At 32.0% G+C, this 27025-nt stretch overlaps 1 long non-coding RNA gene across 1 annotated transcript; it reads right to left on the bottom strand.

The window, feature by feature from the left end:
• Positions 1-6471: 6471 nt before the first annotated feature.
• On the bottom strand, positions 6472-8094 carry LOC143049773 (uncharacterized). The gene is made up of 3 exons (XR_012970311.1): positions 7990-8094; positions 6968-7104; positions 6472-6571 (listed from the first exon to the last, which is right to left on the bottom strand). It is a non-coding gene; the product is annotated as an uncharacterized LOC143049773 (long non-coding RNA).
• Between the last annotated feature and the right edge of the window lie 18931 nt (positions 8095-27025).

The raw sequence follows: 27025 nt of genomic DNA, 5'->3' as shown, positions 1-27025 counted from the left end.
TCTTATAAAATTCAATGTTTCATCCGTCCAAAATTTTTCGCTTTGGATGCAAATTTCATATGTTATTTTCCCCAGTAGTGAAATTATTTTTTAAAGAGTAATGCATTTTTTTCGAGTGTGATGGCAATTAGAATACAATTATGAATTTTTTATTTGTAAGTGTTATAATTACATGTAACAAAATGTACGAGGAAGCCATTAAGAGATCATTATATTGTTATACAAAAGGACAAAAAGGGGAACCTAGAATGAAATATATGTTGTGTTTCTATTGGCCCACAGTATCTAAATAAAAAAGACATGGCTGCTTACTATAAATTAACGTTTTTCAATCTTATATAATTGAAACATATTTTTTTTTCAGGAAAAGTGTGTATTGCAGAAATATTGTTCTTATCAATACTTCTCACCGCTTCTTTATCCTAATACATGTAATGAGTAAATGAACTTCATCTTAACCCTCTGATTTATATGGGACACAAATTATCAAGTCTACCGAGCTTTTTTGAAGTTACTTTCACGTTTTTGTTCATATAAAAATGTGTATGGTGCCGTTTGTCAATCATGACATGTGAACGAATATTTTTTCTTATAAACGTTGTTAAAATTTGCGATGGTCGGGAGATGGTCTGTCAATTGATTCACGAAAAATGATAACGTACTAAATAGTGTATGCACAAAATACGTTTTTAAAAATATTGCTCTCATTTTGAACTTTGATGACTACATAATTATTATTTTTAATCTTACTTTTGAGTTAAATCATTTTGAGTGTATCATATTATATCTCGCGTAGAATTCGTGATTATGGATCTATCAATTAAACATTATAACAACGAGTAATGAAGGGTTATTATTATGCAAAGTATCAAACATTATGGCATATTTTATTTTTTATTGTGATAACAGTAGGCGGGTATTCAGTAAGTAAGACACACAGTGCGGATTTTATTTGAATGGACTCCTTCAGAATAAATGACTATAGAATAATGCATATTGTTCCTATTGTATTTAGCACGTCAAGTATGAACTCGAAAACATATATAGAAATTTCGTCGCCTTGCCATGTATGATGATTTGTGTTACATTCGTATGGACCAAGTCAAGCAGATGAAAAAAGAAAAGTATTGATGCATCTAACTACGACTGTGTTTTTTCAGTCGGGTGATTTTGTTTTGAAGTCTCTGCAGTTTAAGTTTGAATCCCGAATAGTTAACGATATACGTTTACAGAAGTTTTCTCTTTTCCTTATATTTCTTGCCCATTTTATAAACACCCTTAATGAAACAGCAACACAACTACGAAATATACAAAAGATATGTTGAGGGTCACAAACAGTCGGCAAACACTACACAAGTGTGTTTAGCTAGGTTACTTCAAATTTCAAACAGCCTTGCAACACCCATACCATTTACAAACAGATGTTTTCACAGTACTCTGTAGTAATGGATTCCCTTAACTCATGCACTTGAACAGGCTAATATCTGTTTTTTGTTGTTTTTTTAAGTTTTAACAAATATTTGTTCGGTCAATCGGATTACCGAAATGTCATCTTCGTAAAAAAACAGCAGTATTGACGTATTTTGCAAAAAGATCAGAATGAAAAACCGATAAAACCCAAAACAACACCGAATTTTCGTAAACAAGCGAAAATAAGAATGTATACGTCACATTAATGAAACATGATAGTCTGGTTTGTCGTGTTTAAGGACAATTCATTGTAATATCTTGACAAGGCATGACGGGCAAGTCAGATTTGCCAAAACTGTGACACATGATTGTCAATTCATGATTATAAGTATTCATAAAACCATTCATTCTGGTTTTTGACCGTTCTACAGGCTATCATCAAACTTGTTCCTCCTCACTACTGATCATGATCAATGTCTTGATATTCTATTATTGAATAAATAGCGAACTTCATTGTGTTCTATAATGCATTACCACATATATAGTTAAGGCATAGTGATAGAAGAAACATATGCCAATTGAGAGACATAAGTACCTTTCCAAACTGTTCATGTATTAAGAGGTCATTAATTCAATTGAGTCTTTATGGTACTAAATCAGATTTATTTAATAATTTTTTTTCCATAACTAAGACAGTTCATTAGCATGGATAAAACTACATTTTACATAACTGGAACATGGTAAGAGTAGCTAGTTGCCGGAAAGACGTTTTGATCAGCTTAATTGTCATATAAATATTAATGCTAAATCTATACTTCCTTAACTCCGACTCACTACATGCAACTTCATCATTCATGCTTATGCTCCATATATTTCTTTTTTCATTTTAATATGATAAAAACAATACCAATCTTTATTAGAATTTTGAAATTGACACGCTTTATATTACGTTGTTGCTATATACAGCTCTTCAAAATGTCTACAAGGTTTCGAGAAAGCAATATCATACACCTATCAAACAATATAGAATCAATTAATTCCTTAATAGCACTAAATCTACGGAGTAAACAATTTTTCATGATCAATGAAAACTAACTTCCTTCTTAGAAATTCTTCGACAATACATTATGCAATATCAAATTGGAGGACACGTCCATTCCGATGTACAACATTTAATTTGTTTGTTTGTAAAAAATTAATTCCGTATGATGAACCTATTACATCTTTTGCAGATAGTAGTGTTCGGCCATTTTTGCCATCTGGTGATAACAAAATGACACTCGTATTAGTATTTGACATAACGTAAACGATGCCGCAATGATCAACAGCTATTCCACAAGGACTTAACAGAAATGACTCGTTTTTGTATTCCCAAAGTTCTATTCCCTTTATACTGTAGCATTTGACTGTATTGGCATTACCTGTATAATAAATGTTCTTTTCAAAGGTTTTAATATAACTCAAATCATTTTGCAGGGTGCAATCTTCCACTATTACACATACGTTATAGTTTGACAGTTGTATCGCTACGATCCCTTTCCCTTTACTACAGTATATGAGATGTCCTTGATTTAAGGTTATGCCACGACATTGGTCTGACATGATTGTTCTGCTAATTTGTTTGTTCGTTGTGTCTACAACCATAATTGTATTGTCTCTATAAGTTGTAACTGCTACAGTATCGTTATCAATGCAGGTCACATCAAACGGAGTTAGAGGTGAAAAGGGTATTTCAGTAACTAATGTTCCATCATTACCTACGATAACTAATCTGTTGCTATTAAAGCATTCTGCAAATATCATCCTTCCGTCAGGGAAGATAGACGAACCTGTGACAAATTGTTGTGTTTTTCCTGCTGGAACCTTGAATTCTCCTACCAATGAAGCAGTTATATCATCAACTGATCTAGAACGAGTTGGAACTACCGTAAAAATCTGTGCCTGCTTTTCTTGATCTTTGGTAAAGACAATAGACGATTGGCTTTTTTCAATTGTTACGGATCCAAATGCAATAATTTTGGATAATATGTCTGTAATTTTATCATCTATTTGGCATTTCAAACCTAACTGACTGAATCCTGCATCTTCTGAAATGTTTCGTACGTAATTTAACTCCTTACTAACCTCCTTTTCTAACATTTTACTACCAATGAAAGCCTGCAGATCAGATCCATATTGTTTGACGGACATAAGATTTGTCTTCAAAATCTCAATCACGTTCTTTTTTTCGGATATCTTATTAAGAAGGGTTTCGATTTTGAGTTTAAGTTGTGTTTCAGTTGAATTCAAGTTGTCTATCATGTTTTTCTCTAATTCATCTAAGCGGGAGTTTATTTTTTGTCTTGTGTCTTTTATATTTTTCAAGCTTTTTAGATGCTGTTGTTTAATTTCAATAAGATTGGCTTCCCGGTCCTTTATTACTCTTTCAATGTTATCCTGAATATCTTTTAGAGACGTTTCCAAACTGTCAAACAAAGTGGAAGATCTCGAAGACTTAATGGCCTCGTCAATAGGGAACATTCCGGTGCATTCTTTGTGGTTTTCGGACACGCAAATTAGACAACAAAGTTGATCATGGCGTGGACAAAACATTTGGAATTTCCGGTCATGCTCTCTACAATTCTGTTCAATTTTACATACCTCAGCCGGAAGTTTCTTATAGTCGTCCATGGAAATAATCCCATGCTGTCTGGAAGCCTTTGATACGCTGTGGTGTATTTCACATGTCGAGCACAGGCCTTCGTCACATTCAGGACACCAGTAATTGGCAACATTTGAAACATGTTGATAATCACAAATACCACACAGTGTAACATTCGAGGCAGCCATCTGAAAAAGTAATGAATATGGTAAACAGATAGTGTAACATGTAATCTTCATGCCTTATATATCATGTACTGCAGTACGCGGCTAGATTAAAACTGACGTGGAAAGGTAACACACGGCCAGCGAAAGCTCTTTTTTTGAGAGCCCAGGTGGTCGTGTGGTCTAGCGGGACGGCTGCAGTGCAGGCGATTTGGTGTCACGATATCACAGTAGCATGGGTTCGAATCCCGGCGAGGGAAGAACCAAAAATTTGCGAAAGCAAATTTACAGATCTAACATTGTTGGGTTGATGTTTAGACGAGATGTAATTCATTAAAAATATACATACATTAAATGTGGTACAGAAGGTGTTCCTAAACCACAAAACAGGTTGTTTCCCCAAATAAATGCGCGGATGCCTCACTCGAATTGTCATTTTCTCTGTTCAGTGCACCATGAAATTGGGGCCAAACGTATTAGAAAGATCCTATCAAAGGGAACATGTGTACTAGGTTTCAAGTTGATTGGACTTCAACTTCATTAAAAACTACCTTGACCAAAAACTTTAACTTGAAGCAGGACAGACAGACGGACGAACGAACGGACAGACAGAATAACATATTGCCCATAGTATACGTACAAATCAAACACTTCTATTTACAAACTACCATTGATTTTGTTGATATTTCAAATAAGGGGTTGGGAAGTTACAGCAGATGTCATTTTTATGCAGATCAAACATCTAGCTGACTATGCGGTATGGGCTTTGCTTGTTCTTGAAGCCGAACTGTGTAAAAGTTGTTAATTCTGTGTCTTATGGTCTCTTGTAGAGAGTTATCTCATTGGCAATTAAACCATAACTTCTTTTTTATATCCTACTAAGAATACAAAATTCATAACTTGATCAAGGCGAGAGTAGCTAGCTGGTTACTTGAACAAGTTTTTAAACGTTTTTTTTTATCCACAATCCAACGCAAATAACTACACTCTGTCATTGACGGTTTTTTTTCTTTCATGCATTAAAATGTCCACGGGTGAATATTTCCGATTAATCATTGATATCATATAATAGTCATGAAACGATTGAATAAGTATGTACATTTCATACTCCATGTACTCATTACTTCCCCTTCTTATTTTAAAATTTCTTGAAACCGATGTCAAAGATGTTATACAGAAAGTAGTGGTGACACAAGATATATCGCCTTCTGTTGCAAATTGATTGACATCTTACCAAAATTTCGACGTGATTTTAAAGTTGGAATTAATATCGGTATGGTGGTTTGGAAAGGGAAAGTTCAACAAGATAACTAGGTTTTACCCAGTTAACACAAAAATATTTTGTTTATGTTTTTAAAACATTTTGAAAAATGTTGTGAAAATATCGTAGAAAATATTAAAATAACGTGCCATTGTATGGTTTCACAAATATTTTCAAAACATTTTCTATAACATTTCCAGAATATTTTTAAGACATCATTAAAACGTTTCTAAATTTTGTTGACAATGTTTGTAAAATGTTTTATAAATGTTTGTTTTATATTAAAATATCCTTGAAACATTTTTAAAACATAAAACAAAAATGTTTTGCAGGAAATAATGTTGTGAAAATGTTCAAAAAACATTTTACAAAATGTTTTAATAATGTTCATATTCTCAAAACATCATTTAAATGTTATATGAATATCATTAGAAAAATGTTTTCTAACATCATTATTCAAACGTTTTATAAAATATTATAAAACAGTTGATCGTGTTTGAATATGGGGAGATCCTGGGTCCTCGCATGGAGCTATAATTATGGTTTATCTAATTCCAAATATTTCACTTCAACTTTGTCTAGTTTAGAGCATGTGGCCACTTTTCTCATAATCCTAGATCTGCATCTGAAAAACAACTGCTGTAATACTGATCTTTACCCAACATTTCATTTTACAATTGTTTGTTGATTACAGTTGAATCAGCATATATTTTATTTACTTTTGTCAGATTTAGATTGATATCTCATTGACATAACCCTATTTTTTGTATTTATTAAACACGTAATATTATATAGTTTGTCATGGTTTTACTTACAGAAAGGTATTCTTTTTTTCTGATTTTAAATATCTTTGCGCATTTTTTTAAAATTATTTTTTGATCTCATGTTTGATCACAGGTACCGTCAGACATTTTTCTGCTGCTGCATAGTTTTTTAACTGTTTTCTCTGCTACCTTATAAATAATTAGTCAACACTATACAAGATAGAACTACAATTATAAATGCAAAACATTTATTCAATATTTTCATATCACTGTTCTTTTTCGAAGTTTCCTTTGTTCCATTCTTTTTATTTCCTTTGACATCAGCTGGCTTCTGTAAAATAAAGTGTAAGCAAATTAGTCCTTCAGTTTAGTGATTAAACAAGTGGCTGAAATTTCAGTTAATTTAATCAAAATTACACTATAAACTATTTCTCTTCATTAAATCCAGCGGTTTTACAAAAATATATTGAAAAGTGTCAACTTATCAGTGTTAATTGATTGTGAAGCAACAATTGTAGCTATTTTATACATCTAGAGTTTTTTTTTATTATTAAACAAGTGTAACGGTAAATTTCACCAGTTTTTAAAATAAGACACTATAGTTTTCTCAACTATAAAGAGTAGCCAGCCCTTGGTCTTACATAGAAAAAAAAAGTTTTGTAATGGTTATTGTATATTTTTGTGCAAATACATGTAATGTAGATTGAGGATTTAAAATAATAAATACCTTCATAAAATTTGCTCTTCCAGGATATTTGTAGTCATTTCTAAGCTTATATTCTTCTTTAAAATCCCCATTTCCATTCTCCATTTTAATCTGCATTTCAGAAAATTTATCATAAATTTTGGAACGTCTAATTGATCCTACAAAAGTTGAAATAAACAAATGAATAAAATATAAGTTAGAAAAAGTCACAGTGTAATAGTCAGCTACAAAGGCCACAACATTTAAAAGTGAACAGTCCACCCAAAGTGTTATTCAAATTGGTTAAAGCTTTTTTGAGTTAGTGTCGGACATGTTGACGCAACAGATAGAGGAACCAACAGGCCGACCGACAGACGGACACAGTATACATTACCATAATACGTCCTGTAAAGGCGTATAATTTAAACAATTCTAACAATGAAAGGAATGGCATAATTTATAAATTTTACGAAAAAACAAATTTGTCAGAAATGAACCGGCAACTACTGAATCAAACTCCTGTCTTGGGATCGGCACATAAATAATTATCTGGCTGGGCGATAGGTTGTAGGGCTCAACACAAAAGTACAAGTTACAAAAACGTAAAACAATATATTAAAGAGGCAACAACACTCGCTTTGTCAAATAGCAAAAGCTTTGATAATCATTGCGTATTTGAGATTCCCTTGATAAGTAGATGTGTAGCCAGCGATGGAGCAAATAAAGTATTGCTTATATAGCCCTGTCTGTTAAAGCAAATAATGGGCTGACTTGTAATGCTTATAACAGAACTTTTCAGACATGCTCAGTGGTTACAAGTGATTGCATTTATAGACTTTAAAATAATATAAAAAACCCTTAAGTTTAACCCTGTTTGTATAATTCTAATGTTCACTGGACATACACATCACAACATCAAGGCAGACTAAATTATCATCATCCCCCTTTTTGTAATATACTTGCTTACACTCGTATGTATTCTTTGAATATATTAAACAAATTAACCAAGATATTTTCAGAAGCATAACAATGATTTATAAATGTGAACTAGTGTCATATCTTACCAGTTTTAACGCATGATAAGGTTATTCTTTATTTTGTACGTTTCCTTTGTCTTTGTTTACAGCATGGCAATAATTAAAACTTCCGGTTACTGGTTCCAAAATTCCTGTTGGATCATGTCCGTTGATCATCGGGAACAGTTAGATTTAAATGTGTAAACGTTTGATGTCGGTAGTGGATATAAAATCCGGAAAATTGCAGTTCGTGCACTATATAATGCTATATATATATATGGGATCGAGGTACAGCTCCAATCTCTGTCATTTATTAAATAAAATAAAGTATTTTACAAAACCTAAATCAATGTTTGAAAAATATTGTTAAAACATTTTCTATTAAATATTTTTTTGTAAATGTATTCATAATATTATTTTAGAATGTTGTTAAAATATAAGCAACAAAATGTTTTATAAAGTCATTTTCTCAATATTAAATGCGAAACATTTTTAAAATGTTTTGGGGTAAATGTGTTCATAATATTATTTTAAAATGTTGTCAAAAATATTAGCAACAAAATGTTTTATAAATTCATTTTCTCAATATTAAAAGCGTAACGTTTTCAAAATGTTTTCATCAAATATTATGAAGAAATGTTGTTAAAATATCTCAAAGGCATGTTATTTAAACATTTCATGAAACATTTTTAGAAAATATTTTAAAACATCGGAGTGATATTGTTAAGAATGTTCTACTTATATACTTTTAAAATGTTTTTCAGAGGTAGAACCTACATATCTTCTGAACATTTATAAAACATTCATACAAAATATCTTAAAAAATATTACCGAAAACATTTTTATGAATATTCTTACATCATTGTAAAAATATTTTCAAAAAATGTTTTAAATAAATGTTTTAAAAATCAAAGAAAAAATATTCACATAACATCACGAAAATATTTGTTTGACAACGTTTTGATAAGACATTTATACAACCTTATAAAAATGTTTTGAAAATGTTTTGTGCTACCTGGGTACTCAATATTATTATGATAATGTTGTCAATGTATACACAAGAAATAGTGTGGTATAAACATGAAACATATTAACCAAATGTACGTGTCTACATTAGAAGAATCAAAGCTATACTACAAAAATACATACAATTTCAGAATATAAGTGCTAGAAAAGGTTCAAAACGTACATAAATATATAAATTACCTTTAAGATTGGACACACAGACAGGAAGTAAAAAGTCCAAAGTCCATTTTTTTAACTATATAAATAGAAATTGTTGAATGTCGGGTACAATCTCATGTCACGTGTGATTTCAATTCGTCTGCAATATTCTTTTAATTTCTATCTTTGATTTTGAAGAAAAGGTAGGGAACGAGTGATTTTAAGTGTTCCATTATAGGTCCAAAACTTATGACAAAAATTAACACCAACTACTAATAAAACATTTTTTAAACATTATAAAACTCCAACTATGAAGGAATTCCGTATTCTTATAATTGTAAGTACAGACGCACGAATGACACAGCTGAAGAAGAATTAAATACGCATTCCCCATGATTAACAGACATTGGTTGAATCCTTTTAGTTTAATATATATATTTCATTACAAATGCATTGTTTTATTCCTTGATTAATGTTAAATTGCTCAAAGTTAAATACTTTACATATATATATATTTTGCGAAACATTCAAATATTGATGCAGTTTTGTATTTGACATTATAACGTGAGTAATACCATTGAAATTAAGAAATTTTAGTGTCATTGTTGGTAATATGTTTTGTAATCAACAGGCAAAATATAGTTGTTCTTAATCTATATTCTATGTTTGAATTGATTAAAAAAATATGTAAAGGGAATTAAAGTAGTTATCAAAGGTACCAGTATTATACTTTAATACGCCACACGCGCGTTTCGTCTACATAAGACACATCAGTGATGCTCATGTCAAAACAGTTAAAAAGCCAAACAAGTACAAAGTTGAAGAGCATTGAAGACCCAAAATTCCAAAGATCAAACAAGAACATTTAAAACTCTGCAATGAGATGGAATGTGAATAATAGATGTGCAATGTGGCTGACTGCATGCTTTCAGCATGGTATAATGATGCAATTATAATCGATAGTCGGTTGGTTGCTGTAAACAGAGTGTGATAGATAATTGATTGATAATTGCAGCTGATTGCCCAACACTACTTAAAAGTATAACTGTGAAAAAATCTACATGAACGTAAACCTTTTTTTGCGAAAATAAATTGTTGCATAAACAAATCTTCAAAAAAGTGTTCTACTGAACACAACTTTTCGCTTTTTTGTCCAATCCAGGTAAAAACACCAACGATGACCGAGTACGAGCATGAGGAAGAAAAGTTTAGAAAGCAAAAATTTTTAAACTTTGATTAATTATGGTCCACTTTATCAAAACACTAACAAAAGTCATAAAAATTGGTTTTTTTAAAGTGTTGACGCAGATGTAAAAATGTCTTTTTGAAATATTTTATCCATAAAACATGTTTTAAACATGGCCTCCCAATAGCTTCAACTGGATGAAAAAGTTTTGAAATTCTAAAATTTATCCAGATTGGAATGAATAGCGATGAGTGTATTGTTGTCTCTCCGTACTTTAATTCGCCGTCATAGGACTCAAAGAATTAAACCGTATCAGAGATTAATTTTTCTAGGTTGAAACGCTAATAAAATTCTAATTTGTATCCGTCCAAAAATTTTCGCTTTGGAAGGCTAACTTCAACCACAATCTTCCCCAATAGTATTATTATTATTTTTAAGAGTATACAGATAAACTATTTTACTTTCAATTGTTTTGCCATTAAAATACAATTGATGAATTTCTATTTTGTAAGAGTTATAATTACATGTTGCAAACTGTACGGGGAATCAGTTAAGACAGCATTATATTGTTATTCAATCGGACAAAAAATTAACCTAGAATGTGATGTATTGTGTTTCTATTGGCCCACAGTATGTACATATAGAAGACATGCTTACTAGTACTATAAGTTCACGTTACTCAAACTAAGATGATTGAGACGTTGTTTTTTGCAGGAAAAAGTGTGTATTGCAGAAGTATTGTTCTTATCAATAGTCCTTTACACTTCTTTATCTTAAAGTATGTAATGATAAAGTGATCTTCATCTTAACCCTATGATTTATATGGTGATTTATATGGGACACAAATTTTCTAATCTACCGATCTCTTTCGATACCTTCTTTATTTATTAATACTTACACGTGTTTGTTCTGATAAAAATGTGTATGTTGCCGTTTGTCAATCCCTGTGAACGAATATTTTGTGGTAAATTTGGTCAAAATTTGGTCGGCAGATGGCCTGTCAATCGATCCACAAAATATGATAACGTTCTAAACAGTGTCTGTACAAAATATGTTTTGAAAAATATTGCTCTCATTTTGAACCATTATGACTACATAGTTATTATTTTAAATCATACTTTTGTGTGAACTCATTTCGAGTGTATCATATCATATCTCGTGTAGAATTCGTGATAGTGGATCTCACAATTGAACATTGTAAAAACTAGCAATGAAGGATTCTAATTATGCAAAGGACAAAACAATACATCATATTTTTTGTTTATTGTGATAACAGTAGGCGGGTAATTGAATAAACTTCTTTAAACAGAATAAATGTCAATAGAATTATGAATATTGTTCCTCTTGTATCTAGCACGTTAAGGAAGAATTTGCAAACATATATATCCATGTCGGCTCTTAGCCATGTATAATGCTTTGTGTGGCATCCCTATATGCACCAAGTCAAGCAGATGAGTAAAGAAAATTATTGATATATCTGACTAGGCCTTGGGTAATGCAGTTATATGATATTTTTTTTTAAGTCTCGGTAGTTTAAGTTGGCATCCTGATTAGTAAATGATACACATTTACAGTATTGTTCTCTATTCTTTATATTTCTTGTCCATTATTCTCTTTTCAATCCACACCCTTATATAACATTGTATATGTCAACGAGATATACACAACAACGAAATATACAAAAGATATGTTGAGGATCACAAACAGTCGGCAACACTACACAAGTGTGCGTAGCTTAGATGCTTTAAACTTCAAGCGGGCTTGCAAAATCCATACCATTGTCACAACTTCATACCAACTATAAACATATGTTGTCACAGTACTCTGTAGTATTCATTTCTCTTTATTCACTTGAACAGGTTAATATCTGTAAGTTCATTTTGTTTTTTTTAAGTTTTAACGAATATTTGTTCGATCACTCGGATTACTGAAATGGCATCTTTGAAAATAATAGCAGTATTGACGTATTTTGCAAAAAAATCAGAATAAAATACCAATGAAAAATCAAAACAACACCGAAATTAAGAATAGTCTTACTTACCAAGCTGTTCATGTATTATGAGGTCATTCATATAAATAAGTATAAATAGAACTAATAGGTATCAAAGGTACCATGATTATAATTAAGTACGCCAGACGCGCGTTTCGTCTACATAACACTCATCAGTGACGTTCATATCAAAATATTTATAAAGCCAAACAAGTACAAAGTTGAAGAGCATTGAGGATCGAAAATTCCTAAAAGTTTTGCAAAATACGGCTAAGGTAATCTTTGCCTGGGATAAGAAAATCCTTAGTTTTTTTTCAAAAATTCAAAGATTTGTAAACAGAAAATTTATAAAAATGACCACATTTTTGATATTCATGTCAACACCGAAATCAGATCTAAATCAGGTTTATATAGTTATTTTTCTTTTTCTATAATTAAAGAAACTTTTGACAAAAAATTAACTATTTCAATAACATAAATTATACATACACTATCTTATTGTTTGAAACATGTTTTGAGGGTCGGGATCTCACAAAAAATGCTAAACTTCACCGCATTTTTGCGCCTGTCCCAAGTCATGCATGTCTGTCAATTCATAATATAAAATATATTAACCTGATTAAAACTGGTGAATCAATACAAGATCAATAAATAAGGTTTATTGCAGAAGCATAAAGTAATCGAATAACCGTTGCATAGAACATCAGTCATATTTAGAAATGGTTAAATGCATATATAAATTTTCTCGGTAACTTTTACCAATATCTTATTGCGAACCCAATTGTACCTTTCCATAGATTCACCTGAAAGTTACCTGTCCATTTAAACCTTTGGCAGTTTATTTGTCCCATTGAACAAATACAACAGGTATTGTTTTCTGTTTAGTTTATTCACTGGGACCTCTAAATTTCTTCTAATAGAAATCTATTACTTATTAATTAATCTTCCCGAGTAATAAGATTATCTGCTAAATTAATGGAAATAACATGTTTAATATTAATGAAAAAAACTGCATATGATTTTGTGCTTATTCAACATGAATAATAATATTTTTTCAATCTGTTCAAAATAAATACTAACCTAATCATAAATTCGATTTCACAAAAAAACTTAGACTAAGATTGTTCGTAAGTCATAAACAATTCAGTATTCTTACGATCAATCTTATAAAAAAGAAAATGTTGTATGATAGTCAATGAGACAACTCTCCGCAAAAGACCAAAATGACACAGAAATTAACAACTATTATTATACCTTACATATACCACAAACAATTCTATTGGGTAACACTTTATCACGTGACATGGAATAATTCAGTTAATTTTCATTCAACTTCAAGGAAGGACGAATAACCCTAAAAATTACCACCAGCCGTCAATAACCCTATTATTCACCGGCGAATAACCTTTAGAGTGTCTAGATTTGCACTGGAGTTATCTCCCATGAAAACGACGTCAGAGAAATAAATTAACAAAATGACAGCGTTCATGTTACATTGTGTTACACTGGAAGTCCATCGAAACAGGAGGGAATAAGGCAATGGACATGACTAGAATGCCAGCAGCCGATGATATCTTTTACCAGCGGTCCTTTTTAGGGCCATTAATATTTTACAAAAAGATTCTACCTTTGTTGTCAAGTCGAGAAATTCTGGAACACTAATGTATTTTCAAACGCCAGCTTGTGTTTGTTATGTAAAGAATATAGTAAGTGTTCAAAAGGCCCTTCCACTGTTTGTTCGTATAATAAAACAATTATGGCCACTAGAATCGTTAAATATCCAAAATTGTCAACCCTTAAAAGTTATTTCAATTCGGGCTGCGCCCTCAATGAAATAACCTTTTCGTGTTGACAATTTTGAATATTCACCTTTTCAACGGGCCATAATTGTATATAGGTCACCGTCCTTAGTCGTAAGTTTTATTGTGAAACGGAATCCAGATGTATGATGTTTGAAGAAATTTTGTATGTAACTATTTTTAGGAAGTAATTATCAGCGAACTATATTTATTCCCTTACATTCAAATTCATACTATATATAACCATATATGTATTTATATAAATGAAAATTCGACCTCTTCCTGGACTGGACACAATCTTGAAAGTGACTAGTTGGGAAAATAAACATATTTTCACGTCTGTCTTATGTTTTATAAGCCTACATTGTAAACATACAGTTGTTAATGTCTGTGTCATTTTGGTTTCGTGTGGACAGTTGTCTTATTGGCAATCATACCACAGCTTCTTTTATATTCAATTATTGCAAACAAAACATTCAAGACGGTGTCATTCCCCAAGCTATATGATAGCACATTTTTATGACTTCATTGCTTTCTTTGTCTAGAACTCTCATGGATTTCACAATTGGTATCGATGTTCATAAACATTACGAAAAAAAGTGATTCATGTCATATGCCTCTAGCCTTATACAGTAGTTACAAAAGGAATGTCTATTAGAGCACTACGACAAGTTAAAATAAAAGTTATTAAGTGACGTATATTTGTAGATGAAAAAATAATCGCACAGTATTTACAACAAGTTCAAAATTTTTTTTTACTTAAATAAAATACCGGTATACCTTTTGGAATGCCCCGGCCATTCAAAATTACATTATCGTTTGCTTGAGTGATTTTTGCTGTTTAATGCAACTATTAGCACTATTTTGTATATCGTTGTAGTTGTACGAATCTGCCACGTGCGGGATTCAAAATCAGTAGTGCAGTTTTTGTCTGCCTGCGACTTTAGTTGCAGAAAGTTCGAAGTAGAGATAATGGTCCGGCGATGGCATAAACTAACTTCTTAAAAGCTTCATATTTTTGAATGTTGAAGACCCGGATGCTTCATACTTTGTATATAGACGCCTTATGTTACGAAGATTATGTCTGTCACACGTCCATTGTCCGTGACCTCAATTTCATGGTTCAGTGACTACCTGAAAAAAGTGTTAAGATTTTTAGTAATGCAACAGGAGAAGAATATTTGGCATACGCGTACCTTGCAAGGTCTTCATCCGCGCCAGACAGTTTTTACTTGACCTCGACCGCATTTCACAGGCATAGTATATTTGGTGTATGGAAGGATTGCAAGGTGCTCATGTCCATCTGGCAGGTGTCAATCTGACCTTTACCTCATGTTCATGGTTCAGTGGTTTTAGTTAAGTTTTTGTGTCTTTGTCTATTTTTTTTATACTGTATGCAATAGGTCTTCTTTATTTGATGTATGGAATGATTGTAAGGTGTAAATGTCCAAGTTGAGTTTATGAGGGTTTTTTTCAAACACTATATGCAATAGTGCAACTATATTTGGTATATGGAAATACTTTAAGATGTACATATCGGTCTCGCATTTTTTTTTACCCGTGACCTCATTTTCCCGGTTCATTGCTGAGTTTTAAGTTTTGAAGTGTTTGACTATTTTTGTTAAACTATAAGCAATAGGTCAACTATATTTGTTGTATGTAAGGATTGTAAGCTTTAGATGTCTATCTGGCAAAGTTCATTTGACCTTGAACTCATTTTCATGGTTCATTAGTCAATGTTTAGTTTTGTCGATTAAGTCTGTTTCTTAGAAACTATAAGCTATAGGTCAACTACATTTAGTGTGCTGAATGATTATAAGGTGTACATCTATCATGTCTATTTCTTGTCTGGTTTTTATGATCTTGACCTCACTTTAGTGGATTATTTTAAGTTTATGTGATCGTTGTAGTAAAGCTTAATATTTAGGACTATCAACATAATATCAATGGTTAAAAAAGAAGGCGAGACATTTCAGCGTGTGCACTCTTGTTACTTATGGTGTACTGTTACATCACTGTCCAAGGTCAGGGGATTGAGTCGGTGAACATGAATTTGACAGCTAATGCCTCTTTACTGTAGGTAAAAATTAACAATGAAAGGGCGAAATGTTTGACTTATTCAATATTTTTTAGTTTTAAACCATCCATGATAGATGCTATACGAGTAAATTGAGGCCCTTCAAATTTTTACATTTCCTTCATTACGACAAAGTCTGTTTAATACCTAAAGAATCATGTAGACAGGGAATATTTGATTGTTTTTAAACTTTTATTACCAGTTTTGAACATATATTTTGTATAACCATGTTAAACACAGGAGAAATATATACCCAAATTCCAACGAAAAGATATATTAAATATTCCCTCTTTTTAATATGTTTATAGTTCAGTTTATTGATTGTTAAGACGACCTTAAACATTTTAATAGATCAATATCATCCACTTTAGCCAGGAGTATTGTCCGGGTTGTTCTGTTCTTGGGTGCATGTTCGATCGTTCCACACGTTAATCTCATATATCAATTAATAATATAGGTATTTACTTTTAATGTTTTCGTAAGCCACATACACATTTTATTATTTTTCATGAAGATGAAAATTGTCACTTTCTAAAGAAGAATATTTATTATGCCATGTCAAATTTGAGGAGGCCCCAATTGTTGGACACAACATACAGTTTGTTAATATGTAAATAAATTCCGTATGAATCACGAATTCTACAATTTGGAGCGAATAATGTTCTGCTGTTTTCACCATTTGCCGATATCAACACGACACATTTGTTTTTAGTTGAAATCACGTATACGATGCCATGTTGATCAACAGTTATTCCCGTGGCATAGTTCAGAATTGATTTATCTTCGTATTCCCATGTTTTGTCTCCCTTTATACTATAGCATTTGACTGTAGAATCACAATCAGTATAGTAAATGTTCTCTCCCGAGGTTGCTATGTAACTAAAATCGTTTTTTATGGTGCAATCTTGCACAAGTGTACATATTTTAAAGTTTGACAGTTGTATCCCTAGGATCCCTTTCCCTTTTTCACAGTATAATAGCTGTCCTTGTCTGTATGTAATACCTCGACTAGCGCCTGTCTGGATTGTTTTGGTAACTTGTTTTTTCTTTGTGTCTATAATTAGTATTTTATTTTGATAACGCGTTGTAACAGCTGCTGTTTCGTCATCAATACATGTAACATCAAATGGTTTTAGAGGATACAGAGATATTACTGTATCTAAAGTTCCATCTTTTTGTACGATAACTACTCTCATATTACTAAGGTCCGCATATATCATCCTTTCATCCGGAAAGACAGAAAACCCTGTTATAAATGTACTGGATTGTCCTCTAGGAACCTTAACAAATCCTATCAATGATGCAGTAATGTCATCAATAGATTTACTACGTAATGGAACAATCGTGAAAATCTGAGCCTGCTTTTGATGACCGACGCCAATGACGACTGTCGATTGATTTTTTTCAATTTTTATTGATCCGAATGCAGTCATTTTGGAAAACATTTCTGTAATCTTATCGTCTATCTGGCATTTCAAATCGAATTGGATAAACCCGTCATCTTCCGCTATATTTTGTAAGTATTTTACCTCATCAGTGACGTGCTTTTCAAACATTTTACTACCAATGAAAGCCTGCAGATCGGATCCATTTTGTTTGACGGACATAAGGTTTGTCTTCATGAGCTCAATTGTTTTCATTTTTGTGCTTAGCTTATTAAGAAGGGTTTCAATTTTGAGTTTAAGTTGTGTTTCAGTTGAATTCAAATGGTCTATCATCTGTTTCTCTAGTTCATCTAAACGGGAATTTATTTTTTGTCTAGTTACTTTTATATCATTTAATCCTTCAAGATGCTGTTGTTTTATTTCATTAAGATTGGCTTTCCGGTCCTTTACTACTCTTTCAATGTTATCCTGAATATCTTTTAGAGACTTCTCCAAGCTGTCAAACATGGCGGAAGATCTTGATGACTTGATGACGTCGTCAATTAAAAACATTCCAGTGCATTCTTTGTGGTTTTCAGGAACGCACATTATACAACAAAGTTGGTCATGACGGGGACAAAACATTTGGAATTTCTTGTCGTGTTCTCTACAATTCTGTTCAATTTTACAAATCTCAGCCGGCAGTTTCTTGTAGTCGTCGATATGAATAATTCCATGTTTCCTAGAGGCTTTTGACACGCCATGATAATTTTTACATGTTGAACACAGACCTTCGTCACATTCAGGACACCAGTAATCAGCAACATGTGATGTATGCTGAGCATCACAAATACCACACAATATAACATCTACATCTGAGGCAGCCATCTAAAATGCAGGTGATACAATCTGTTAACAAGATAAAAGAAATTTCACATGAATTAATTGATGCAACCGTCTGTTTTTTTAACAATTGAATTTTCAAATCATTGGTTAATAATGTCGTATGTCTTTATTTTTGGGGACAGATTGTTCTACATTAATTTCAGCATTGCTTTCATACAAGATAGAGGTTAAGCTAGCTTTATACCAACGTTTCATCCATCGTTATCTGCAGAAAATACATTTCTGTACCAAGTGCACAACATGAAAGTTTTTTTCCAGTCGTTCCATTGGTTTGTTGATTGATTTTGATTGTTTCATGAACTTTCTCCCTTAACGGAATTCTCCCTTAACGTTAAACATGTGCATACAATCTTTATCTCATAAACATGTTTAAACCCGCCGCATTGTTACGTCTGTCCCAAGTCAGGAGCTTTTGTTAGTCTTGTATTATTTTAAATTTTAGTTTCTTGTGTACAATTTGGAATTAAATATGACGTTCATTATCACTGAACTAGTATATATATATTTGTTTAGGGGCCAGCTGAAGGACACCTCAAGGTGCGTGAATTTCTCGCCGCATTGAAGACCTGTTGTTGACCTTCTGCTGTTGTCTCTCTTTGGTCGAGTTGTTTTCTCTTTGACACATTCCCGATTTTCATTCTCAATTTTATTGATCGTTTCCTTGATTATAGTAATAAATTTGAGAATGGAAACGGAGAATTTTCGTCTGTTTGTCTTTTTATTTTAAGCCATGGCGTTGTCAGTTTATTTTCAATCTATGAGTTTGACTCTAAGTCTCTCTCTGGTATCTTTCGTCCCTCCTTTACAAGTAACTAAGTGTAAACATGTTGCTATCAATGCTCTGCAACTGGGTAATTAATTTGACCTTCTTGATGTTTGTTACAAGCGCCACTGCTCAATAGTTTGTTATCAAAATAGCGTTTGGCGTACTATGATATATGCTGGTATATAACTAAGTTTGTTATATCATTCCCAACAGTATAACATTATGATAATTTTAGTTAGTAAACGTATAATAACGATACAACAAAGTGCTCAGCTTTAAACACAAGAAATCAAACAGTTAAACATCCGATGTAAATACTGCGTTGGGTAAAAGCATTTGTAGAATAGGAAATAGAAATTAATCATAACAAGCGTTACAAACAAAAAAATATATAGGTACAACATTACCTTTCAGTTTGTAGTGACAGGCATTTGCAAGTCTAAAGATTAATAATCACCTGATATCAATAAAATGTTATCAATATTTGATAATATGAATGATGAGGAGTAATACATGTTGCATAAATGATTATATAAATATTTACACACACGAGATACAAAATTTGTTGAAAAGGATTTGTAATTTAAAATTAAATGAAAAAAAAACAATACAACAGATCAGGATGGTTTACAGATAAAAAAAAATATTGCTTCACTAATGCTGGATTGATCCGATGCTTTTTGTCCGCAATTTGCTTTTGGTCTGCTTTTGCTTTTTGTCCGATAATTTTGCTTTTTGTCCGACACTTTTGCTTTTTGTCCGTTGCTTTTTGTCCGTTTTGCTTTTTGTCTGATAATTTTGCTTTTTTGTCCGACACTTTTGCTCTTTGTCCGTTGTGTTTTGTCCGTTTTGTCTTTTGTCCGATAATTTTGCTTTTTGTCCGACATTTTTGCTTTTTGTCCGTTGCTTTTTGTCCGCTGATTTTGCTTTATGTCCGGTATTAAAATGTGTATATTTTTAAGGTTTCATTTTGAACTTTGAAAAATCATCATTAGGGCATCTTATTTTAAAAAAAATCTGATTACCTCGCCTTTCAACCAAGATGGCTAAAATGACTGAAATAGAACACACGGGGTAAAATTTCTATTATTTTGAAAACCATTAAAAAGAGAGAAAATCTGTCAACAGCAGGATGTTGAGCTCTACCAATTGTCAAAACTATCAGATGTCTCCAAACATTCGCCCAAACCCAATGTTATGAAACTTAAACACAATGCTTATTACCACATAACCCAGATCAAGCTTGAGTTTTAGATTGCGTCACTTTTAATGTTCTAGAGTTATGCCCCTTTCAAAAAGGAAAACTGCTGATTTTTTTATATCCGTTCTTCAACTGTAATGTGCCTTAAAAAATGGTATGAAGATTATATGTGAGTATACCACAAAACACGGGTCAAGTATGAATTTTGGTAGCCTCATTTTTCCTGATATGTCTAATATAAATGGGGAAAATAGTGACTTTATCGTTTGTGTTTTCTAACTTAATAAAAAAAAGAAGAAGATCAGGTATGATTGCCAAAAGACAACTCTCCACATGAGACTTAATGACACAGAAATTAACAAATATAGGTCACCGTCCGGTCTTCACAATGAGCAAAGCCAATTTGAATATTAACAACTTTCTCAAACTATACTGGATTTCTACCAAACTTAGACCGAACCTTGTTTATGATCATAAGTTAGTATCCAGAAGTAAATTTTGTAAAAAAATAAATCCCTTTTTTCCATATTTTACTTTCAAATGGAGTTCAATTTTCTGCCATGAAACATCTCATTCACTCTGTGGTTAAAGTTTTTAAAATTTTAATAACTTTCTTATACTATTTTTAGTTTGTTCCAAACTTGGACAGAAGCTTGTCTATGATCAAAAGCTAGTGTCTAGAAGGAAATGTTGTTAAAACTTTGTACCTGTATATCTGTATTTTACTAATAAATGGACTTAGTTTTTCTTCCATAAACTATCATAAACTATCCTGTATTTTTACCAAACTTGGTCAGAAGCTTCTTACAATTAAAAGATAATATCAAAAGGTAATTTTTATTGATTTGTTTTCCTCATTTTTAGCTCACCTGGCCATCACTTGGCGTCCGTCGTCCGTCGTCCATAACTTTTACAAAAAATCTTCTCCTCTGAAACTACTGGGCCAAATTGAACCAAACTTGACCACAATCACTGGGGTATCTAGTTTAAAAATACATTGTCCGGTGACCCAGCCAACCAACCAAGATGGCCACCAAGGCTAAAAATAGAACAGAGGGGTAAAATGTAGATTTTGACTTATATCTCTGAAACCCAAGCATTTAAAGCAAATCTGGCAGGAATAAAATTGTTTATCAGGTCAAGATCTATCTTCCCTGAAATTTTCAGATGAATCGGATAATCGGTTGTTGGGTTGCTACATGTACCCCTGAATTGATAATTTTAAGGAAATTTTGATGCTGCTGGTTATTATCTTGCATATTATTATAGATATAGATAAACTGTAAACAGCAATAATGTTCAGTAAAGTAAGATCTACAAATAAGTCAACATGATTAAATGGTCAGTTTACCCCTTAAGGAGTAATTTCCCTTTATAGTAATTTTTTACCATTTTTCGTAAGTTTTTGTTATCTTTTACAAAAATCTTCCCCTTTGAAACTACTGGGTCAAGTTTAACCAAACTTTGCCACAATCATGATTGGGGTATCTAGTTTAAAAAGTGTGTCCGGTGACCCATCCAACTAACCAAGATGGCCGCCATGGCTAAAAATAGAACATAGGGGTAAAATGTAGATTGTGGGTTATAACTTTGAAACCGAAGCATTTAGAGCAAATCTAACGAGGGTAAAATTGTTAATCAAGTCAATATCTTTTTGCCCTGTAAGTTTAAACTTAATTGGACAACTGGTTGTTGGGTTGCTGCCTCCCAATTGGTATTTTTTAATTAAAATTTGCCGTTTTTGGATCTTGAATACTCTTATTGTTAGAGATAAACTGTAAACAGCAATAATGTTCAGCAGTAAGATCTAAAAATAAGTCAACATGATCAAAAAGACGAGTTGACCCCTTAAGTAGTTATTGCCCTTTATAGTCAATTTTTTACAAGTTGTTAATGTTTTTTAACTTTAACAATTTTCATTAATTTGGTAAATTATCATTATGGTAATTTTTTGTAAATTTTCACAAACTTCTTTCCTCTGTATCTAAAGGGCCAAGTGTATTATAGATAGAGATTTATTCTACATAAGAATCATCAGTGACGCTCATATCAAAACAGTTAAAAAGCCAAACAAGTACAAAGTTGAAGAGATTTGAGGACCCAAAATTCCAAAGATCAAACAAGAACATTTAAAACTCTGCAATGAGATTGAATGTGAATAATATATGTGCAATGTGGCTGACTGCATGCTTTCAGCATGGTATAATGATGCGAGTATAATCGATAGTCGGTTGGTTGTTGTACAAAGAGTGAGATAGATAATTGGTTGATAATTGCAGCCGATTGCCCAACACTACTTAAAAGTATAACTGTGAAAAAATGTAACTTTTTTTACGAAAATAAATTGTTGCATAATCAAATGTGTGCTACTGAACACAACTTATCGCTTTTTTGTCCAATCCAGGTTAAAACAGCACCGATGACAACTTACTGTGTTGGTTAAGTGTCGCAAAACACAGATCATCAGTACCGAGTGCGAGCATGGGGAAGAAAAGTTTAGAAAGCTAACATTTTGAAACTTTGATTAATTATGGTCCACTTTATCAAAACAAAAGTCATAAAAATTGGTTTGTTTAAAGTGTTGACGCAGATGTAAAAATGTCTTTTTGAAATATGTTATCCATAATGCATTTTTTAAACATGGCCTCCCAATAGCCTCAACTGGATGAAAAAGTTTTGAAATTTTAAAACTTATCCAGATTGGAATGAATATGTAGCAAATTGTACAGGGAATCCATTAAGATAGCATTATATTGTTTTTCAAACGGACAAAAAAGGAACCTAGAATGTGAGGTATTGTATTTCTATTGGTAAATATAGAAGACATAACTGCTTACTACTACTATAAATTCATGTTCCTCAAATTAAGATAATTGAGACGTTGTTTTTTTTTGCAGGAAAAAGTGTGTATTGCAGAAGTATTGTTCTTATCAATACTCCTTTACACTTCTTTATCTTAAAATATGTAATGATGAAGTGATCTTCATCTAAATCTTCTGATTTATATGGGACACAAATTGTCTAATCTACCGATCTCTTTCGATACCTTCTTTATTTATTAATACTTACACGTGTTTGTTTTTATAAAAATGTGTAAGTTGTCGTTTGTCAATCATGTCTGTGAACGAATATTTTGTGATAAAATCAATATAGTCAAAATTTGCGATGGTCGGCAGATGGCCTGTCAATCGATCCACGAAATGTGATAACGTTCTAAACAGTGTCTGTAGAAAATATGTTTTGAAAAATATAAAAAATTAAATAATTATGAATACATAGTAATTATTTTTAATCCTACTTTTGTGCGAACTCATTTCGAGTGTAGAATTCGCGATAGTAGATCTCACAATTGAACATTGTAAAAACTAACAATGAAGGGTTATAATTATGCAAAGTATCAAACATTACATCATATTTTTTGTTTATTGTGATAACAGTAGGCGGGTACTTAGTAAATAGAACACAGTGCGGATTTTATTTGAATAAACTTCTTTAAACAGAATAAATGTCAATACACAGGGGTTAAAAAATGTTGTTCCAGATAACTAGCCCAGGACTTATTGGCAGCAGGATTTTACTAGCCCTGTTCGAAGAACTGCTAGCCCATCAAAACTGACCTGCTAGCCCATGTATGCCTTACAAATCAGAGTTTGCTGCATAATACATGGTTGGTGTCATGTTTTGAAGGGGACATTATACACCGTTTTAAACTTATACAATAATAAATAGTGTTCCTATTGTATCTAGCACGTTAAGGAAGAACTTACAAACATATATAGACATGTCGGCTCTTAGCCATATATGATGCTTTGTGTTGTATCCCTATATGCACCAAGTCATGCAGATGAGAAAAGAAAAATATTGATATATCTGACTCCGACTTGGGTAATGCAGTCATATGATTTTGTTTTAAAGTCTCGGTAGTTTAAAAGGGAGTCCCGATAAGTAAATGATATACATTTACAGTATTGTTCTCTATTTTTTATATTTCTTGCCCATTATTCTCTATTCTGTGTACCCGATACACACCCTCATATAACATTGTTTACGTCAATGAGACAGCACCAAAAATATGTTGAGGGTCACAAACAGTCGGCAACAATACACAAGTGTGCGTTGCTTAGATGCTTTAAACTTCAAGCGGGCTTGCACAATCCATACCATTGTCACAACTAAATGCCACCTATAAACAGATGTTGTCACAGTACTCAGTAGTAATCGTTTCTCTTTATTCACTTAAACAGGTTAATATCTGTAAGTTTATTTTGTTTTTTAAGTTTTAACGAATATTTGTTCGATCACTCAGATTACTGAAATGGCATCTTTGAAAATAATAGCAGTATTGACGTATTTTGCAAATAGATCAGAATTAAATACCAATGAAAAATCAAAACACCACCGAAATTAAGAATATTCTTACTTACCAGGCTGTTCATGTATTATGAGGTCATTCATATAAATAAGTTTGAATAGAACTAATAGTTATCAAAGATACTAGGATTATAATAAAGTACGCCAGACGCGCGTTTCGTCTACATAAAACTCATCAGTGACGCTCATATTAAAATATTTATAAAGCCAAACAAGTACAAAGTTGAAGAGCATTGAGGATCAAAAATTCCAAAAAGGTGTACCAAATACGGCTAATTAGTTATCAAAAGTACCAAGATTATAATTTTATACGCCAGACGCGCGTTTCGTCTACATAAGACTCATCAGTGACGCTCAGATCAAAATAGTTAAAAAGCCAAATAAAAAAAGTTGAAGGGCATTGAGGATCCCAAATTCCAAAAAGTTGTGCCAAATACGGCTAAGGTAATCTACTCCTGGGGTAAGAAAATCCTTAGATTTTCGAAAAATTCAAAGTTTTGTAAATGGAAAATTTATAAAGTAGTCTTTATAAGGTAGTCTTTGCCTGGGATAAGAAAATCCTTAGTTTTTTTTCAAAAATTCAAAATTTCGTAAACAGAAAATTTATAAAAATGACCACATTTTTGATAATCATGTCAACACCGAAATCAGATCTAAATCAAATCTATATAGTTATTTTTCTTTTTCTATAATTAAAGAAACTTTTGACAAAAATTAACTATTTCAATAACATAAATTATACATACATTATCTTATTGTTTGAAACATGTTTTGAGGGTCAGGATCTCACAAAACATGCTAAACTTCACCGCATGTTTGCGCCTGTCCCAAGTCATACATGTCTGTCGATTCATAATATAAAATATATTAACCTGATTAAAACTGGTGAATCAATACAAGATCAATAAATAAGGTTTATTGCAGAAGCACAAAGTAATCAAATAACCGTTTTGTATAGAACATCAGTCATATTTGATAATATTCAAATGCATATATAAATTTTCTAGGTAACTTTTACCAATATCTTATTGCGAACCCAATTATACCTTTCCATAGATTCACCTGAAAGTTACCTGTCCATTTAAACGTTTGGCAATTCATTTGTCCATTTGAACAAATACAACAGGTATTGTTCTCTGCTTTGGACCTTTCAATTTCTTCTAAGAGAAATCTATCACTCATTGAGTAATAAGATTATCTGCTAAATTAATGGAAATAACATGTTTAATATTAATGAAAAAAAAACTGCATATGATTTTGTGCTTATTCAACATGAATAATATATTTCTTTTCAATGTGTCCAAAATAAATACTAACCTAATCATAAGCTCCATTTCACGGAAAAAACTTAGAACTAAGATAGATCGTAAGTCATAAACAATTCAGTATACTTACGATCAATCTTATAAAAAAGAAAATGTTGTATGAAAGTCAATGAGACAACTCTCCGCAAAATGACACAGAAATTAACAACTATCATTATACCTTACATATATTACAAACAATTATATTGGGCAACACATTATCACGTGACATGGAATAATTCATTTAATTTTCATTCAACTGCAAGGAAGGACGAATAACCCTTACAATTACCATCAGCCGTCATTTACCCTTATATTCACCGGCGAATAACCTTTAGAGTGTCTAGATTTGCACTGGAGTTATCTCCCATGAAAACGACGTCAAAGACATAAATCATGTTACACTGGAAGTCCATCGAGACAGGAGGGAATAAGGCAATGGACATGACTAGAGTGCCAACAGCCGATGATATCTTTTACCAGCGGTCCTTTTTAGGGCCATCAGTATTTTACAAAAAGATTCTACCTTTGTTGTAAAGTCGAGATATTCTGGAACACAAATGTATTTTCAAACGCTAGCTTGTGTTCGTTATGTAAAGAATATAGTAAGTGTTCAAAAGGCCCTTCCACTGTTAGTTCGTATAATAAAACAATTATGGCCACTAGAATCGTTAAATGTCCAAAATTGTCAACCCTTAAAAATTATTTCACTTCGGGCTGCGCTACCCCTCCCTGGACTTGACACAATCGGGAAAGTGACTAGTTGGTAAAATAAACATATTTTCACGTCTGTCTTATGTTTTGTAAGCCGATATTGTAAACATATAGTTGTCTTATTGGCAATCATACCACATCTTCTTTTATATATTCAATTATTGCAAACAAAACATTCAAGACGGTGTCAATCCCCAAAGCAAAAAATGGCTATATGAAAGCACATAGCGATTGACGATTTT

The sequence above is a fragment of the Mytilus galloprovincialis genome, chromosome 10 (genome assembly GCF_965363235.1).
Source record: "Mytilus galloprovincialis chromosome 10, xbMytGall1.hap1.1, whole genome shotgun sequence".
In the NCBI taxonomy this organism is placed as follows: Eukaryota; Metazoa; Mollusca; class Bivalvia; order Mytilida; family Mytilidae; genus Mytilus; species Mytilus galloprovincialis.
Note: the sequence above shows the minus strand (reverse complement) of the source record. Positions and strands in the feature narration are given on the sequence as shown.